This window comes from Anticarsia gemmatalis, chromosome 16 (genome assembly GCF_050436995.1).
Source record: "Anticarsia gemmatalis isolate Benzon Research Colony breed Stoneville strain chromosome 16, ilAntGemm2 primary, whole genome shotgun sequence".
In the NCBI taxonomy this organism is placed as follows: Eukaryota; Metazoa; Arthropoda; class Insecta; order Lepidoptera; family Erebidae; genus Anticarsia; species Anticarsia gemmatalis.
The window spans coordinates 5911047-5932689 of record NC_134760.1 but is presented as its reverse complement, the minus strand read 5'-3'; the positions used below and the strand labels follow the sequence as shown (position 1 = coordinate 5932689).

The 21643-nt window shown below is 35.5% G+C and overlaps 1 protein-coding gene across 2 annotated transcripts in view; it reads left to right on the top strand.

Annotated features, from left to right (window-relative positions):
* The window catches only part of LOC142979472 (monocarboxylate transporter 4-like), an 80607-nt gene that overhangs the window by 2530 nt on the left and 56434 nt on the right, over positions 1-21643 (top strand). The gene's annotated exons all lie outside the window — the stretch shown is intronic.

The window sequence follows — 21643 nt, the reverse complement described above, 5'->3', positions numbered from 1 at the left end:
AAGGCACATTGTTATAATTAAATTACAAATATTCGCTGTTGGAAAACTCATTGTATTTAACTTCAATTGGGACTGCGGACATCTGGTTTTGTCACTCACAGAATTTGATCAAAAAGTCTCTCGGTCACAGTTCACTTGGCTTTGACTCAGCAGTTTTATTTCAATTTATCTATGTTTTTGTTCAACCAGGGAAATGAAAATTTTAATATGGCGTAGGTGTGGACGGCGTATGAAGGCGATTTTCTCGCACCCTACATAGGATGGAAATACATGGTCGGCTTGGTATTGCAATACGCTGTTCACCTACCAACTATAACTGACTATTAACCAGACCATAATCGTATATGTTTATATTATCTTTTACTTTTGGATACGTCCTCTAGTTAATTGGCGAATAAAAATATCACGGTAGAGTAAGTAGAATCTTTAATATATTTGCTGTTCATTATTGTTAGTATTGCCTATACGAAAGTAAATCTGTGAAAAATGATGCCGCCATTTTGTTCCGAATTTTCCAATAACTCATTTATTCGATAAAATTTTAAATAGCCCTGTAAGTTATTTACAAGTTATCTGCCATGACCGAGCGAATTGTCGAAGTTCATTTATTAAAAGCTGCGGCTTCAATATTGCGAGACTTAAATATAAAATGATGCTATGAATCTTTCCATTAAACACAACGGTGAAAAGCCAACATTCGTTATGGCAGAAGGTCGGTGCGTACAATCTGACACTTTTTGTTGGATAACAAATGGACGTGAGTAATTATTGCGTTTTTATTTTGACTCAATCATGTCGTGTAGAGCGATTACTTATGTCAATAAATTGTGTAAAGTTTAGTATCGAGAAACTAATGTTCGATATTCTACAGTTGCTATTGAGTGGCGATTGTTGAACGCTTATTTTTTTTTCTCAATAATTAGTTTTCTCAGAATAAACAAGTCTCGTTTCTCAAGAGCCGATATAAAATTTTACGATAGCTCTCGTAAGGAATATGCTTTTAATACTTTTCATTTTGCAGCCAAACAATAATAAAACGGAAATGCAAAATTTCAAGTATTAACATTGTATGCCAAATCAATTGCGCGAGGCATATTTGGCAAAGGTTTTTTGCAGCATCTGTTTAAAATAGTTATTTCTTTCATTTCTGTCATGAGACTAGTAGTTTTACGATTCTCTACTAGCTAGCGAGCTATCGTGAAATTATGACGTATTAAAATCTAATCAGCGGACGACGTAAGAACTATTTGAAATGCCAAACTCTCGTTACTCAATAGTACCGACTACAGAGTATCGTGTTACAGTAAAGTAAAGACAACATCTGCCAGTCGGTCAAGGTAAGCCGTGCTACTGACAAATTCGATGCTCAAAAAATAACAACCCTTCATCTTATCTAAGAAAAGAAGGAAAAATAAAAGGGTATCCCTTTTGTCCATCATCATCTTATTTTTATTTCTCAACCGTTTTTGCGGTAAAGATATTTTGTAGCCAGGTTGTCGTCTAAAAAAACCTTTTCGCAAATTGACTTCTAAGGGATTGCTTGTGTCTATAAAGGCTTAATTAAACCCGAGGAAAGGGTTCGTTAGTGTATACATAACCGATAGCTTCATGCAGCGAAGTATGCTACGAATAATTTCATTTGGAGCTCGTGGACTTCGTTCCATACGCAAGCCACAAATTGAATTGCCGCTGATAATATCTCTTAAAAATTTCCATGAAACCTCAAAGTTCCGTTTTTTAGTTAAACTAGCAGTAAAAGTGGAAAGTTCCTGGGACAAAAGGATAATGAATTAATCCACTCGACGGCGAGGAAAAAGTCGGTGGCACGTGCACAAGCTATTACACTTTCACGGTGAATCGGTGGCCTGTGATTTAAATATACTATTAAAGTTATTTACTGCTTTCGGTAAACACCTATCTAAAACCCGTAATCTCGGTAAATGAAATTTTGGTAACGGTTGGCGAAGGTTTAGGCACCTAATACATTATTCAGCTCGCGATATTTTAAACAGGAATTTGTATTGTTGCAATGATTTATATCTAGTAAAGCGGTGAAGAATTAGCATAGATCTAACGGGCGAACGCGCTCGTTCCGTTGTTACAATTTCAATTAATTTTACCTCGTTATATTTCCTAAGCGACCTTGAGAATATGATAGAGCAATTTCTGAATTATCTACTCCATTTAATTACAAAAGGACAATTAGATCTCACCCTTTTACTGGTAAAATACTATTCATTCACGTTCACAGAATAATAATAACGTTTACTTGCAAGTTAGTATTATTTCCAGTGTCGTATATAATCCACATTAGATCACATTTACGTGAATCATATCTAGGAACATTCAAACCGAGCGACATTCGATTATAATCGGAAGCAATGCTTAATTGGACGAAGAAGCCATCGTAGCCAGTCTGACTTTGCTGAGTCAAGCGTCTTGAAGCGGACCTAGTGCCTCCGGCCACTAGTTCCCTGCTCTGCTACATTTCATAGTTATACCATCTACGATTCATGACCGGGGAATTTATGATAGGACAGTTTGAACGGCTTATACAAGTCGTAACAGTGTTTGGGGTAACTGTCTAACTCCTAAAGGGTGACGAAGTTCAAAGATATACGTTGCCGGTTTCATGCGTGGAGCAATGTACGCCAGTTTTATGATGTAAGTTGTTCTCTTATCTTTATGCTAGATCTCTTTTTAATACTAAAATCCAGACTTATTTCACACTACCTATAGTCCGACATTTTCCTTATCAAGCTATATTTCCGCTTAGTCAGGTCTGTGGTTTATTTGTGAAATAAGGTTCATTCATAAAAAGTAGACCTGTCGTCAGAACAACTCGAATAATGTACAGTAGGACACATAAATCTAATATCGAAGTAAGTGGAACACAAGTTCAGGCTGCAACCACGGCTTGTTCCAACACGGACAATGAAAACTACAACTGCAATTCCGATAACATAATGTTTTGGAACGCACTCAAACAATACCACGAATATTTTACTTTTGAATTAACGAACTTTGTTAGGTACAACTTTGTATGCCAACTTTGTTTCATAGTTTGATTGAACAATTGAACATTGGCAACGAATATCGATGAAGAACTGCAAAGTACTACTACTCGTTTTTCTTTAAAACATTCTCCGTTTTATCAACTGTCAGAAAACTTTGCAATTAGTTTAGGAATTGATAGTTCGATGTTGCCAACTTTAAACTAGTCATGGAACAATTTAGTTTATTTTAAAGTATTGTAAAATCAGACTGCGCACAGAAAATATTAAATAACTAAGGTACATAATAATTATTTAAGACTTTATATACACCCCATGTATAAAAGCAGACTTCATTCCTGAGACATTATCTGCCAGTCTACTTTAATATGTTACGTTGCATAATTACCTTTTATGAATGTGAATGAACCTTATTTGCGGTCTTGCATTTAACTTCCTTTATACGACAAACAACAAAGATTATACATATTAACTGTATACATATAATATGTTCAAGTGTTTAATAACATGACAACGCGTTTAGCCTTTGTCAAAAGTGACACGGGTAAAAATACAATTCTTTTGAATCACCTTAAATTTAACGCCAATTTAAACCCAGACTAAAGCGTTTTGTTTTTGTAAAAGCTAACGACTCATTACGTTATTTTCAAACTAAGATTTACTCTTGGGACTAATCCTTATGATCTGTGAAGGATTTGCTAGATTAAGCATATTTCTGCCTGTTAAACGATTTACCTACATAGTGCTTTGTCATATGAAGCTTTCTTAAGTTCTCTCTGGCAACTGAAAATCCAGCTGAAAATCTAAAACACTAGACGAGACAATATATTGACAAGCAATTTCTATGCGAAAGGTCTTATTAATAATACAACGTCCTAATGATGTAACCATGCATAATTGAGTGATCTACAAATTCAAATTCAATTTATTCAAAATTAACATGAGTACAATACTTAACTTGCGTCTTATTATTTATTATCTACGACCGAGCCCACACCGATATCCGCATTTATAATAATGCCATAATTCCACTCAACCCTTTGTCCGTCCAATAATAACATAACGGCCCATTTTGTACATATTTTTCTATATTAGGCGGCCGTTATTGGCTGCGTCGTTTCGCCCATGACGTAATGGAGCCTGACATCATCTTCCAAAGTTCCTGACTCCCATACGGTAGAATTAGCAGGACCCTTATATACGCGGATAAAAGACCAATACCTGTTATCGACATGACCGTTACCGCGACTCAATGTGTTCGCTAACCAGAACTGATTTTTAGCTATTTTTATGTCATGGATTATCTTCTTTATAAAGGATGAAGGTACGTATTATCGAGTGGAGTATTGTGCCACAAGGGAGCATTGTACTTATATTTAATGATCACGAGAAGCTATGAAATGCTATTCGATATTTTTATCTGATAAATCTGCTTTCTGCACGTTTCATGCGTCGTGGAAGTGTATTTTCTTTGCCAATAATTACGTACCTGACGTTTTCGTTTGAAACAAGAAAATGAGGCAATAATTTTGTAAAGACTTTAATTAACTCAGCGTTGAAAAGAGCCTTGTAATACAACGCAAATGGGTTATAAATAACTACCCATTTGTTTATTCGACGTAGAAAGCTGAAATGTTGTAGGCATTATTTCAAAATCTGAATTGTTTTACGATTTAGGACATCGGTTGATTTATTCTTTGATATATCTATACTATTTTTCATACAGGCCTAGATCCACGAAACAAATATCCTGCAAAAATCTCAGGTGACTCGCCGTGGGGTTGGTTTCAAACGACAAAATGGCGGTCATAAATATAAGTTATTGCTGCGTCACCGCCACGCACAAAGATCAGGAAAGTGTGAATGATATAATGTAGTTCCGTACACACTTATTTTTTATTTGGCTAGGCTTAGGCCAACTTGTATAGAATAATTCAGGCTTTCACTATTCAGATGTATGAAAATGTATTCTGTAGGTGTAGTACGTCGGTACGTTTGCGGAATTATCGATTTGCAAATTATTTGTTTAGCGTGTAGATTTGTCTTTTTATTGTATTCAAGGATCTAGTGTCAATGAACTCGTGCGTTGCTCTTGTGTTGAATCATTAATCAGCAACTAGAGATTCAAATCAATACTTAAAAATATGTTCGAAAGAGTTCATAAGTATAATTAGTGTAATTTACAATAATGTGTTTTCACATCGTGTTATTTTCTGCACCGCTTCAATATTTAAAATATAAGGGTTGCCAGTTTAATACATAAACTACCGCTAGAACACTGAAGGGTTTTTTCCTGTAAATAAAGTGAGAAGGTATGGTAGTGTGCTCAGTTCGGCAATGGCGATGATAGCAGTATAAAATCGTAATGTAATAGGGGACGAGCCTTTTGCCATTCACGGGATGCGACCCTTGTCCCATTGTTGCACTGGACTCGAATTGGCTAGAGTGTTAAGTACTATACCTTTTTTACCATCGATGTGTTTCAAGGACTAAAAGTATATTGTAAAGATTAAATTACATGTTTTCATTTTTTATTATTATACAAATTTGGATGTATGTATAAAGCCTGCAATCATACAACTTTTGGTCAAATTTTGAAATTTGATAGATCTATATAAAACTTCTAACGTGTTCTAGTGGTTGTCAATGAATGACTCCATGAAATAGATAAAAATACAATCATTATTTTTATTAACATTTTGTGTTGTACCAAAACTAATATTGCTCGATTATGTGTTCAAATAAACGAACATTCCTACTCGTAATTGTTATTTATATTGCCAATTCACAGTATTGAAACATCTCTGATGATAAATTCTATTTTACGTACAGTAAAAATAATTCTTCGGAGAAAAAGTTAATCGGACTAAATGGAAATCCTTTAGAAAAATACATTGTTTGTTATCTCTTTTTAAAATAACATGACGGAGAAACATGAAAGCAAATCGATTTTATTATTAGAAAGCCTCTGTGTACAGGTTCGCCCACACCCTCGGGATATTTCAGACGTGCGACAATATTTAACTTTACAAATAAAATGATTAAATTCTTTCCTTTTGATACTTTTTGCTTTCAAATCGTGGTATTTATTTACCAACTTGTCTGGCATTTTCATGCATATAAGAGTACCTAATATCGCTCTCGCTATAAAGAGAAAACAAATAGGTCTGAGAAATGTTGTCTTACAGAAAAATTAAATAAATTAAGAAGCATACAAATAGTTGGCTAACGTTAAGTAAAATCTGAGAAAATTAATAATGTCTTCATGGTTTTAGTTGATTTTAAAATTGCAATCGAACGATTGTGCAGCACTCTGATTCATAATATTTAGTAAAATATTGCCAATATATTCATGCCATCGATTCTCTATAAAAATATAATCGAAATACGCAGTTTTCGCATCTGTGAAACGGGATATTTTTCACAAACTACAAACACACATGTTAATTTAAACAGATTGTTTTACTCTATAACGTACAACGAATTTCGTTCGATTGAAATGAAAAACCAACGCAACACTGGTTTAAATCCGGATATTTGCCTAAATACACATATTTTTTTGGTGCAAAAAGTCGTAAAGTATCTCACAAATGAAATAAAGCCGTGACATAAACCCGGTTAACTAAATAACAGTGGACAAACGACTTGTAACGTAAATAAAAGGTTAGACGCGTACAAAGAATGTGCAGTTTTTGTTTAATGTTTTGGGGCAAAAAGGACTCGCCTGTGTCTCTTTGCGGTGGCGGCTGGCTTTTAACTTTGTAACACAGTGTAGAAGGTAACTTGTCCAAATTAAATGAGTCCACACGTGAAACAACTCAGAGAATGTGACGCGTTGGACGTTGCACTGAAAGTATAAAGGTTAGTTGCAAAACAAAAGAAAAAAAAATGTTGCCAAAGTGTATAGAAAAGTTTCGGTAACTAACAACATGAGATACGTTGTGGATGAAAACTAATTTTGAAGTGAGAGTTGTCCCTGAGTTCGAAATAAAATGTGTTTTTTTTTCTTACCAACCAGCTGTTTGGCCTTTTTATCTCTGTTCCGCAATGCTAGCTAATTAATTTCAGAATGTAGTCGCAAATCAATTTTTAAACTGAAATTTTTACAATTACGTAGTGATTTAAATACGACTTTACTTTTATATTAGGTCTGCATATGTATAATAAATCTCTGCGCCTATATTTCAAAGCAAACCCTACCAATTTTTATACTGAACAAAGTGACTTGAAAAACCAGTACATATTTTTTTTCGGTCGGTGGATGCAAAAAATACCTATCGTTTTTGGAGGTGAAAATAGACGGATCGCACTCTATCAAAGCGATTGCCAAATAAAGTTTCGGTTGAACTGCATCATAAACTGACTGTTAGCCTAGTTTTTATGCTTCTAACTTTATTACTTTAAAACAAGTGCAAAGGTTTGAAATCACATACAAAATGCAGAATTTTAATATCTCTTATCTACCTCTTACCAAGAAAGATTTTCAAAAGAAAAGAGAGAAAACAAAGAAGAAAGAATATTTAATTTATTACTTTATAATATTTCCTTTGATACTTCTTCGATGTAAATTAAACACTTGGTATCTAATAAATTCCACGTTACCGAGTACACAGCTGCACTCCCCACACAATCAAATGTGTATATAATATAAGTTACGAAGACTGTATCTAAACTGTTTTCGCACCGCGTTGCCATTCGGGATAAGAGCACACTGTTATTCCACTAAAATATGCATTTTCATTCCAACAACGTAGGCTAAAATACCTCACAGTACACTTCGTCAACGTAAGCTTCTTATTTATAGCAAGCTCTTTCGTTCTAGTTTTTTGCAAACCCCGCAAAACGCTCAAGTTGTCCTCTTGTTTGAAAAAATGCAAGCGGTTTCCAAAGACAAATGAATATAAAAAAGACTGAACATATAACGTAATTAAGTTAATAGCTATCGATGCGCGAAGAGCTTCGTAAAACAACATAATTTAGCGAATAAACAAGGAAATATCTGTGTTTCAGCAAGTGCCGTGTTATATAGTAGCCTCACGGGAGCCCCCTGGGTCCGTGGCCATTGCGGTAGAAAGGCCAGCATGTAAATAGCTTAGTTATATAAAATTTATAGCCACAAGAAAAAGCTAGAAATCTTCCATAGTGATGCTCCATTCAGATTTCCCCCGAGACCTGTAATCCTCTTACCCGGTTTCAATTTAAAATTTATTCTCAATTCCAACACGTTTCAAATCATGGATATCATGATACGGCCACGTTCGTACGTTCACTTTGCATTTTTCTGAAATGAAATATAGTATTAACATAAGAGCTCGTCGCGTGCGCTCGTACTGTTTTCTGATGTTAGCAATATGAAAGTTGACCCTCTGGGAAAATGGAAATGTGTTTCTGAGCGCTTTAAACAATTGCATAAATATTTTTATCATATCTTAACATTTTCCTTTTCGTTGTACACTTAAATTATTTCATTTTCTTGCATCGTTTTCAACAGTTTGCACAAACAAAAAGTTCATGGACTTTTCATTTTGAGCTGAGGCGAGCTCGAAAAATACCCAATATTTTCCTCACTATCAAAAATTCATAAAAGTTGCGTAGCGTAGAACACACACGTTGGACTAGAAGTGAGTTCCAATAAAAAAAGCCTGGAGCAGTCACTGAAACGTTATTGGAACGGCAAATATATAAACAATGTGTCTGCAGTTTCTACGTGAATAATTCTATTGTAATCGACATAAACTTGAAGCGCAGAACTGCAATATACGAAATACGTTGCTTTTACACAAAATCACAATCACCGCATTTGTTACGATTCCACAGTCTACAAATTTTTAAAAGCCAGAAAGCTGGATATTTTCTCGGACGTAAATACGGTTTTATGTCCGACATGTTATAGCCATCCGTGACTTGCACTCCTCGTAGCGGCGTCATTTAAATTGCGATATCACCGGAGACCACAAACCAAAACTAGAACTTTGGTTTTTATAAATAAAACTCAAAATCGCTAATACAGATTGTGAAAATATTCAAGTGGAAATAAAAGAAAGGGTACAGTCATACCTTTATTAGTGTAGCTTTCAGCGTATGCCGTGTAGGCAAGATAACGACGGCACCCTTAAGAGCCTATAAAAATGCTAATAGGAGGAAGGTGACTGGAGATGTGAGACATAAAGGTTTACGGAACACATTGCAATATTCGTACATGTTTGATTCTTTACCCATATGCTTCGCGTCGATTCTATTTGAATAATCTGAGACTAATGGGCGAGTCTTTTCGGTAGGAAAAATGATATTGTCTTAATGCCATTTACAAAATAAACTTTGAATAAAAAATGATTTATATAATGATCAAATTGTAGTCGCAAGTAACGTAAATTCCTGTTAAAATCGCAACGATATAATTGAACAAGGAAAACGTTCAATTTAATTTTCACGGAGGCAAAGGAACAAAAATATAAAGATAATTGAAAATAATTTACTAATCAAAATATAATTACGTTTTTCGGAAAAAACAAAAATACAATTATTTCCTTTCCTATTTATAATTGAACAATCTTTAAAGGGCCAAGTCTGTTACAAACGCGAGTTTATATAATTATATTCTTTTTGAAAATCATCTCTTTAAATATGTTGAATACTGTTTTTCCTTAAACGAGGTACTGTTTTTTGTTCGTGAGATTAGCTAATTAATATACGGAAACATTTTTCATCAACCCTTGTTGCCCTTAACTCGCAGCCCTTGTCTTTGATGGATAAGGGCTCGGGGGAGGACCTTTAGTAACAACTTTATACTCCATGCTCAGTTATATTAGAGAGAGCACGTATTAGGAAAGTAGTTTTAGATACGTGACTATCTCTGTAAGGCGGAATACCTTGTGTAATGGATTCTAACGCCGATATTATGAATCTGTCTGGCAGGTTTCCAGAATATACACACGTGGTTTATATTAAATAGAGATGTGGTACTCTCGAGGCGATTCTCATCGTTTGTCTTCACTTAGATCTCCTAAAGGTGAGACAAATTCCCAGTAGTTTGTATGAAACGAATATAAGATCTGCAAAAATATTTTATAATTAGAATCGATGATTGGAATGACCTCATGACTCAAGCAATCAAACTTCATCACGTTCAAAAAATGCCTTGTCATCGAAACTACGAGAATTAAATAAGACGATTGCAATTTGCGAGTTGTGGTTATGATGTAAAGTACGATATGTAAATTAAGATTGATTTATTCACCGATTGAAGATTTATAACGAAATTAAATATTTAATTTCAATTATAACGCCCTCTGAATGAATTATGCTCGACCAGCTTTGATCTTTACCAAGAATGATTACAGAAAGACTTTGGTGTGATTTAAAAAAAAACATCTAAATTGCTCAATAAAATAAATGGGGCAAGGCATTTAACAAATTCATCCTGCGAGCGAATTCGGTTTAGGTAGCCAACTGGAAATGCGAGATAAGGTAATACCTACACGCATTTGTTGAATAGATACGTTCGCATTTCGTTTGATTAAAAAGTGCAGTGTGTGAATAAAATTGACATCTAAATAATGCATTAGAAATATGTATTGGTATTATTTATGACCTGAATATCGATATGACGGCTCATAAATTCATAGGTATAAACCGCGCATTTGTGATTTCATACCTCTACTTGGTTAAATTATTCTGTTTAGGGATTTTTCGTTCTATATTACTGTAAATATAGATACACCGTTCTATTCTATCTGAACGCGGACTGAAGTTACCTCACGATCATTGGGCGTGCCTGCTTCAGATGAAGCATTCCAATAATTGCAAAGGAATTTCAGAACATATTTGAATAATAAATTAACCCCGCATTACTGAAATTTCATTAAGTAAACGTATTTCAATAAAACAATATGAATTATAAAGTCATGTTTACAAATTGGGTAGGTCGCGGTCACAATGTAAACGAAAAATCTTTCTTATGTAATTTGAATATTTATGAGAACGCAAAACTTTTATCTAACCTGCTTCCGATATTAAACATCGGGAGCACCTGTTGAGCTCAACTTTCTGAATCTAATTGATACTAACGCTATGTAAGTGAACTACGGAAATACCGTCTATTTACATATAGCAGACTCTTGCAATACGTTTTAGCCTCTTTCCTAGAAAACAACTTACTGAGGTTTTGTAATTGTCTATCTAATTGTTGCTGAATTAAAAAAATATAAAAGCAATAGATACAATTTAGTAGTGGAGACGTGTCGTGTTAATTTCGATTTTCAGCAACATTAGCACTATAAAAGTGATGTCTAGATCCTAAGATGAAAAATTGTGCTAACACATAAGGATCGTATTATCTGAAATACACACGTAAAACAATAACACTTAAAACACTCATTCGACGTCTAATAAAAATGTTCAGATGATTTTAATGCGAAATATAAAAGGGGGAATTGATATTAATCTGTGACGGCACGTAGCCATTTAAATGGCAAAACAGCCTGAGGGCTGACGTAAAAGTAAATCTGCAGTACGTCTTCAGTCACACGTCCTTCTTTTATTACTCTTCATTTTATTTTCACTCGTCGGGCTTCCTAAATGAAATGACATGACGAGCGGGAAGTACACCAGGGGCTTTTAGTCTTAGTTGACAGAAGAACACTGTCTGTAGACAATGCCTTTATACGCTTTACTCCCACGTTTACCCACACATCAATCAAACAAAATCAGTGATCGACACTTCTAGTTCAAATGACGACATCGTAAACCTTTAAGTAAGTTGTTCTGCTTTTATTACCGCAATCCACAATTTCGACGTAAAACGCTGATATATTTCTTAGATAGGTACTTCAAGTTAGATAAAAGACTTTCACCTGTATGTGTACGTATATCAAATCTAGTCCATTGAGAACACTAAATATAAATAATTCGAAAGCACAGCGTCGTCGGCGAGAGCAAAAAATACCATCTTGAACGTGGAGAAATAATTGATGTGAGAGATTCCGACTCGTACGCTTACGCCAGCGCGATACAACACGTTCAAGACCTCTAAGCAATTACTTGTCTTTTTATTTTACCGTCGGCGTGTTTATCAGAACTGATGTGCCTCGACAAGGATTGCGTTTTAAGCCCAGAACTAAGTTTACTGCCGAGTGTAGCACAATTTCCCCCAAGAACTGTTCTCAACAAAGATGGAAAGGAAACGAATTTCCTCGCAAACACAATAAAGACCTTTCACGAACTTTCACTTGCAAGTCGCTGGAACTCTGACTAACTTTCTTATCTGTATGCACGGGAATATCCAATACAAACCTAATCTAGTTTCATTAGGGCTACAAAAATTAGATGAAGTGTACTGAATGGACCGCGAAAACTTAGTTAGACTTTTGCGGTCCTCCGGCTAGCTGTGAGATAAAGATAAATACTGGAATCTCTCGCGCTCGAAATACCAGTCCATTTTTTACCTCATCTAATCACATTAGGGGTTCCAACTTTTTTTTACAAAACAACGAGATATTCCATTTACCATTGAGGCATTGACATGAGCATTCACAAAGTAGCTTGTTACATTATGTCCTATTCACGGGGACGTATAGAAGCCATTTAGAGCACAATGTTCTCGGTGGATGCGGAAATCCACTCACGATATGACTGTGGGCCGAAGCAAGCGGCAAAACGAAATGTAGGCACCTATTGTCCGACCGTAGACAACGATGCATTACATCAGACAGATGGATTTATTATATGATTTGTTGCTCGGCTTGTACATTTAAATATAAAGCAGAAGCTGCAAGTCAAGTGACTTTTGCGACGTGCTCTATTTTATATTTTAGTGTGATTAGTAGTAGGTACAATTTTATTGAGGTAAATTTTGAATTTAGGATCATACGTGCGTTGATAACAACTCGGTATAAAGCAATAAAGATAAACCAAACATTTATGGATCAACCTTTATAAATCAAATAATGTATTACTTAAAAATCTGATTCTTCAGACCATGTGAAAAAAGTTTCAGCGTAAATATTTTCAATTCGGCGACACTCTCCGAGATAAAAGTCTAAAAGTATTTAACGCAAAAAACCTGAAACTTTATAGAGCATATCGACGTAATGAGGCTATTTGAAACTTTTGGGAATATTTCAAGATATAACATTACGTAGCACGACTTCAAGGCGACTAGATACTTACGGGCTCGCCTTTCATAGTCGCCCTTGTAACTGTAGAGTTTTCCTTATATTATTCAACGTACTTGTCACAAGAAAGTCGGTATTTATTTTGATAAACAGTAGACTTTTTGGAGAGATAAGTAGGTAATTAGTAGTTAAATTGAGTCTAATTTGATCGTTAATTTCATCCAAAAATATTATGAGAAGTTTTTGAGTCAATTAATACAATTTATTGAGAACCATATTTGCCTTTCTAGCATACCTAACTTTAATCGAGAAATGGTAATTAACTAACATAAATATTATTGCTTAACTATAGTTACTGGCTATAGAATAATTGGCCCGAAATTCAGTAATAAAATTTTAGGATCGTCATTCAAAAACCAATATAACATAGGAAGTATTTTTAATAAAACCAAATATTTGATTTTATTGAGTAAGTGGTACCCGTCGAGTGTTCGTTAAATAATTAAATTGTTAGGTTTAATGAGTGCATCATATCAATTCATATCATATTGTTGATTGTAAACAATAACGTCACAATTAGTGACTTATTAAATGATTTGCTAATTATTTATTGAACATTATTGTGACTAAAATTAAGCTCAATAATATTTAACAAGAATTGGTCCAAACTATCACAATATGACGCTTTAAATAATTTGATTCAAATATATGCAATAATTTTTCCATTCCTGTATTTAGAGTGGTCATAATATTTTATGTATCATTAATGATGACTATGGTAAAAACTATTTAGTTCCCTACTATGAAATTAAGACAATTTTTAAAAACATTTTCTAAACTGCCACTTCGCATACAATATAATTTCAGAGTGTATAAGATACTTATCAAAAGAAACTACAGATTTTATAAACACCATTAGCTTTTTTCTAAGCTAGTTTTGAGTTTTTTCTGGCAAAAGCAAAGGCCTCCCCCATTTCCTTCAATATCTCCTCATCGTCTTGAAGTTCTGACATTCATTCCGAAATATTCAGGTTAGCCCGCCATCTCATATTATCCATATTAAAAATAATATGCTGGTATTAACAATATATAATTGAAAATTCAAAATCACAATCAAATCATTTATTTATTTAGGTTAAATATTGACACTTATGATAGTCGTTACAATTATTGAATCTACCACTAGCGTTTTATTTTGTTACCTACGTCATATTTTCAATTGTAGGTAACAGAAGAGCGTACGTTGAAAAGTGACTTTAATCAGCAAAAAGCCTTCGGCTACCATAAATTATAATGATAAGGTTACTCTCTTCTCTTGAATACATCCATCACACAATAATACAAGTTTGTAAATGTGTTTCTTTGAGTGGTTATAATTCAATGAGAACTAGCGATCGATGTAATTGTTGTTTTACGACTTGCCATTTATTGTCCATTTTATTGACTATACTTCAGTTCTGAACCTTTTATGTCTACAATAAAAGAATTAGAGAGTATATTGAATTTTTATTTGTGTTATGAATGACTTAAACTTTAATTAAATTACATCTACATCTTACTAATATTATAATTGCGATGGTATGGATAATTTGTCCCCTAATCACGCTTAACCTACTAAACTGGTATTTATGAAATTTGCTATCATCTCGGAAAGTGTACGTGTAGAGACACGCGGTAAAACTCACAGACAGAAGTTAGTTAATTCATAATTAATGGATCAACACATTTGGAATGATGTCCTAGTATTGCTATGTATTCCAGTTCTAAATGACTAAATACGTCGCACATTACAATATCAACACAAATTACAGTTTAGTTCCTGAGTTCAATGTTAAGTATTTATATGTGACCTTTAGTACAATCACGAATATGAAATCATCTTCAAACATGTATCATTATTATGATAACATAAGTGCACAAATCATAATTCAAACGTTCAATCTATCTTAATCTCAATGCTAAAAATGAGTACCAAAAATAATAACAGCATAATTTATTTTTAATTGCACATCATATCAAACGTACCGTAGCAATTCGGGACATAAAATATCGAGATGCAAACGATTTCTACCTTCCCAATAGAGGGTTATACAATATACATATAGGTGTTTATTTACTGCATCTATGGCACGGTATCCATATGTATCCGACTGCTGGTCATGAGATTTTAGGTTCGGTTCCAAGTTTAAGCAAAGTCATATTGGTATTTAAATTAGAAAATTTCTCAAAAGCAGCTCGTAGTTTGGTAACCAGCCCGGCAAACGGTAATAGGCAACCCCTAATTAATGGAAAACTTGGGCGTATTAAATACATCTCTGCCTACATCTTCGACTATAACAGGCGTGATATTATGTATGTGTTTATTTACTTAGTTACATAACCCTATCTTAACTACACAGGGGACCGCTGTCACAATGATCAATCATCCCCGACGCGATCCACGCATTGTGTTCAAACTTCAGGCCCTCATGAATAATCAGGGGTTAGCCTCTTTATTACCGTATTACTCTAACCCTTAAGCATCATTATCATAATATGAAACACAATGATCATGTTACTGGACCTAATAATGCTACTAAGCATGTTATTGTTTCTGTATATTAGTCATTTACTGTCAGTTTCACGTCCCAAAAGGTTTTGATCCCGTTCTACTGCTATAAACGCGGTTCACATAGAAAACGGGTGCGTGTCAGTCGCGGACCAGGACGGGAGTACGGCGGGTCTTATTATTACTTGTATTCATATGGACAATACCAAAGCGTGTGCGGTAGCTCGATTCTCTACGGGCGTTATCTATACTTCTATACTAATATTATACAGCTGAAGAGTTTGTTTGTTTGAACGCGTTAATTTCAGTAACTACTGGTCCGATTTGAAAAATTAGTTCAGTGTTAGATAGCTCATTCATTGAGGAAGGCCATATCATATTTAGGCTATATCATCACGCTACGACCAATAGGAGTAGAGTACCAGTAAAAAATGTTACAAAAACGGGTAAACTTATGACCCATTCTCCCTTATATAACACAAGCGAAGCTGCGCGGGTCAGCTAGTAGGAAATATTTTGCCAGTACATTTTAAATGTCAAACTTTGAATAATCGGCGGTACCGACTGTAGAGAATCGCGCTACGGGTCGGGCGCGGGCAGTGTGGACCCGCCGTACTCTCGTCCCGACCCGCATTCGTTTTCTGTGTGAATTGAGCTTATTGCTTGAAAAGGATCGTTAAAGTGGTATGTGGTCCTTTATTATATTAACATGGGCAATTATGCTTGGAATAGCAGCTGTTGTTATGATATTAGCTAGTATTTGCATATTGTTTTCTGTTCATACAATTATTGACCTTAACTAACCTACCCGTAGGATAGGTGGTGTCGTTATCGTATTAATATCAGTATGAATAGGTTTAATGCGTTGGAGAAAGTATATGTTAGAGGTTACAGGTCGATGCAATGTAAAAGGGTAAATGTATTTAAACTGTGTAAAGGGCAGTTGGGAATTGTTTAATCGTGTGAATGACGTTTATTTTAAATAAAATGCGTGTGATAAAATACTGTAATTAAATGGACCATATTACCAAAATAATAAATATTAGGTCGGGATAAAGGCATTATAGTATGTATGAACTTGTAATAAAATCTTTACTCTACACAAAAAGCTCGATATTTAGGTACCTCACGAGCTCACTGAAAGAAACCTAATGAATCGTGTACTCATTTGTGATTCTTAAAGCCAAGAGATTTTATTACAAGTTTAAACATACTATAATGCGAAAAGACTTTTTCCCCGACTTAATATAAACAAGCATAATAAAATAAGTAATACACTTAATTGTGTGTTTAAACGATTTTTCTATTCTTAATGATATATTTAACTTTGAACAGCTGATCATTTTCAAAATCGCCCGTTTTTATTTACTTCCAATCCAACAAGACCCTATCATAATAAAAACTACACAGATGATGCCACTTTACTCCAATTGCAGGTTTTTACGAGTATATCGTCCCCGTAGAACGAAAAGTCAGTAACAAAATGTTCAAAATCGACTTATAAATACCAATAAAATCAGTAATTTTTTCTCCATATTTCTGTCTTACTCTCGTATTCATAACGTAATTATTTAGAAAAATGTAAATCGCGAGACTTAATTAAGTACATTATTTGATTTGTGACAGTTGAGTTACAAGTAACTAAGTCACCTGATTACTTTTTCCCTTCTTTGTTGAAAAAGATACTTACGCATTAAAGTTCCTTATCTGCTTTTTCCGCATTACTCCCTATAGGCATGTCTTAAAAAATAGTAATGCGAAAACTCATCAAAGTGACTTAGTAATTTTATTGTATGTGATATTTTGTGCGAAAAGTAACTAACTACCATTAATTATTTTTCGAGCAATATTATTTAAGACCAGACGTTTAAAAGAAAAACGACAACTAACTATAGTATTCTGGTTAATATTTTCCCTGAGTGTAGATGACATAACACATTAGAGTATTATAATTAAAATGTTTTGGCTACTTTTCACTCAGCAAAAACACTACTAGATGAAAGGTTGGTAACTATGTCCCGTGATACGATGCTACTTAGTGATATTACGCCCTTTGACCTTAGGACTCTCGCCGCGCCCGCGCATTATTGCAGTCATTCGCAGAGGCGTATTTTAAGATGGCGCGCCCTGGGCTCCGCTAGCTTTCCGCCCCATCAAGGAATGAAAAAAACTAAACTTTATTTTCATTTTTAACAAATTAGTTTTTTACTTTGTCCTGATCAATTTTATTTATTAAATCGGCTTTAATCGACCTTCACCTCCTCTGGGCAGGCTGAGTCGTCCAGATTTGTAATGCTCAGTTCCGCGGTCTTTGTGGGCCTGGACACTCGGAAGGTGTCCTCCCCGATAACTTCCCTCAATTTAGAGGCCAGGACATCCGCTTTTCCGGTCCCTGACCCCTGGGAGCTCAACATTCGAGCTCCCGTAGCCGCAACCCCGAAGCGGACTATTTCATTGGCGGCTTGGTTTATTTTGTCCTTTGCGTCCCTAATAACGTCTCTATATGTCGCACCGCTTTTTGCCGCCTTCAGCTGCAGCTGGAGCCCTAAGTTTGGGCGCCTTCTTCTTCCTTCTTCTTTTATTACAGAATTGATGAGTATCTAAACGACAATAGCTCTTGGGATTAGTCGCTCGCTTGATTAGGATTCTTTGAAATTAGGGAACTTTGCCATAAATTGTATAAACTCAGTAGCAGTAGGTCTAAATATTGTAAATACATATATATTGTTACATACAATTTGATGTTAATCATAAAACTGTCATGTTCTTTTCTATTGTTTACAACCAATTTGGTCACTTGCTGCCCATATTCTTATTATCACATGCTAGTAGGTGCTCCCAACATACGGTATGATCAGAGACTAATAAATAACCTAACTATATTCATTTTCCTTAATTGACGTTTAGTCAATATCGCTGATTGTTGGCAGCTCCTCGCATGATCAATTATTGTATCAACCACATTGTAAAACTTTTGGCGATTGAAAAGAGTGGCCGTGAGTTTCTTGCTAGCTCTTCTCATAAGGCTCCACCCCCTTTCCGAGCTAGTGGTAGATTCAGTAATTGTAACGACTATCATAAGTGTCAATATTTAACCTAAATGAATAAATGATTTGATTTTGATTTTCTTGCCTTGCTATTTCTCCCGACGAACTGCTACTCTTTGGCAGCCGTCGGTTTAGTGAACGGCGGTTTGGAAGCCACTGCACTGTAAGACGCGGCTGTTTACCCTGCTTCTCCTTGGTCCGGAGACCTGTGAGCTGCAGTGCCTGTGACATGTGATCGACCTCCTCTTGCAAGCGATAATTTTGGGCCTGACGCGCCAAATTCTCCTTCGTGGCATACTGCCTGCTCGACTCCGACACTGCCAGTTTGATGTTCCTGGCAGCGTCTTTGAGGGACTTTATAAGGGTCACCCTTGAGGTGACCGGATTTGTCGGCCACCTCCACCACTGCCTAGTGGTGAGTGAGGATAGTGTCCGCCAGCTGGATGGTGAATTTGTCCTTAGGATCATTGTCTGACACTTGCTAAAACTGGGCGTGCTCCGAAACTCCGCAACTATGCTATGCAGTCAATACTGCTGGGCTTCTTGCCCCTGATCTCCTCGGGTTTGAGCTTCTCGCCTCTCCCACTTACATCATTTGGGTTCGTTTTCAAATTTATATTATCCAAACAGTTCCCGCGAGTGTGGTGGCAAGTATCGTTCCACCGAGGTAGAGGCCCCATAATCCGGTGACCCTTATACTACTGGAGGGCGGGAGGTGCCCCAGTGGCCGCTTGCGTCTGGTTTTTCTAGCGCGGGGGTCCCCGCAAAGCGAATGAACTCTGACCACGCAAGGTCCCTAAAGGGGGCGCCACTGCTGGAGTTACTCGGGATTTTCACAGAGGTGGTCTCCTCGCGACCCAGCCGGTTAAGGCAAGGCCCTCGGTCACGGATGGACGGATTTACGATAGCCAACGGTTGACGAGGGCAGCGGCCTGGCCCTTCCTCAGCTCGGGGCAGTGTGAGTGCCTACTGAGCCCGTCCTCCCACTGACGGCTCACCTGTCCCGCACCTGTGTCCTCAGCAAACAGAGGGACACGCACAGTAATTTTTTGTTACTCGCGATTACTGTTTCCCCAACCTTTCAATTCTACTAAGCCTCCTCACCACGACAAGATGCAGACCCAAGAGAGGAAACCGGCCCGGGTTACCCCGGCCGGGGTGTATTTACCCTAGGGCTAGAAAGGCTATAGCCCGGGCCGGTTTCCTCTCTTGGGTGTAAGGAAAGATTTGTTAAATCTTTGTGTCAAAGGTGTCATACCAAGCGAACTTTATCCTTGGTATGAATCTTTACCTGTTAGTAACGATGTGGTGGATAGGCTATGTGAGCCTGACGTCACTTAGCTCGAGGAAAAAGAGGAAAAAGATGTGGCTACATCATTAATGCTGTTCTGTTGATGATTTTGTAACGTGTTCTTGTTCATTATGTTTTAATTAGGTTTTGTATACTTAAAGACAGTTTTTTTTTCAAGAAATGTTGCCTAAGAATGTTGTTTTACTGTTAAACTTTTCAACTGATAGGACACTAGTTTTAAATTAGGCAATAAATTAATAAATAAGCAAAGTCTATTTAGTTGGGTATTTTATTTAGACATAGTTATGTAAAATATGTTTTACTCCTAAAATAACTAACTGATTTTAGTTACTAGTATAATATTTAAATGCTGATGCGAAAACTAACTAACTACATGTGAAAAGTAACTAAGTGACAGATAAATAGGAAAACCTTGGGGTAAAACAAATTATCCGTTACAGTTAATAATTTATATACTATTTTCGTGGTTTAATACATATAACATATACTTAATTAATATATCTTCAAAAATAAACCTTTCATACATCGATAACTAATCTCCGAAAAAAGTTATATTTTTTTTTGTCATTTAAGACATAAAACACCTCGTATCTCAAAATCACTTAAGTGTTAGTTAGTGATTTTTCGCTCTACGGGGACGATATAGTCGTATGGGGATAAACAAATGACAGTGATCTTAAAGGTACGGTCGCCTAGAGACGCTCGGCAAGTAACGATAATAAGCAGCAAGTCTAGAGGTCATTTGATCGTCCACCTCACCCTTCGTTCATAGTTAGTAATAGATACAAATATGTATGAATCAGAAAACCTAAAGTACCTACGATCTTCACTTCAAATACTGTATCTTTGAAGTGGAGCACATTCTTAAATCAATTGTGTGGATTAAGCAGTTTTATTTTAAACCTAAGGGCCTATTTTTCTTATCTAAGACTTTGCAAATCATGTAAATAAATGCACTGTCCAAATATTCCTAGAAACCATACAATTCAGTCTATGGCTGTAAATTATATATGTACCAACAATGCTGGTACAGGTGACAAACTTGACTACGAATACAGTATCACATTAACAAACTAATATTTACGAATCAAAACGTCAATTGTTTGTGTATTTTCATATTTTGCTTTAAATCAATACGTACATACATATGCACATAAAATCACATCTTTTCCCATAGGAGTCAGCAGAGCCAGGAAAACGCTACAATCCTTACAAACCCTTGCCTCATTCTTATCCATACCTGATCTTTAAGTCTTTTGTTTTTAAATCATGTCAATTTTAACATTTCTCTCTGCCATGAACTAATAGTTCTCAGCCTTCTTGTTATATGATAATTCAAAACAATAGTAACTCTTATGTTTCATTTAGAAATAGGCATAAGAATGCGTCAATGTGTAAATATTTTCGATCATAACTGTACACACAAAAAAGCCTCATGTAATTATCCCTTTAGCACATACTGCCCAATTTATCGAATTTAATTTCAATAATCTGTATTCAAAAAGCGACTGCAACATTAATCGTATTTCAAAATGAACGGCTTATTGAATAAAATGTGTGTTAAATATTTTCTGGTCATTATTTAATAGATAGGCACGGTTTAATAGTAT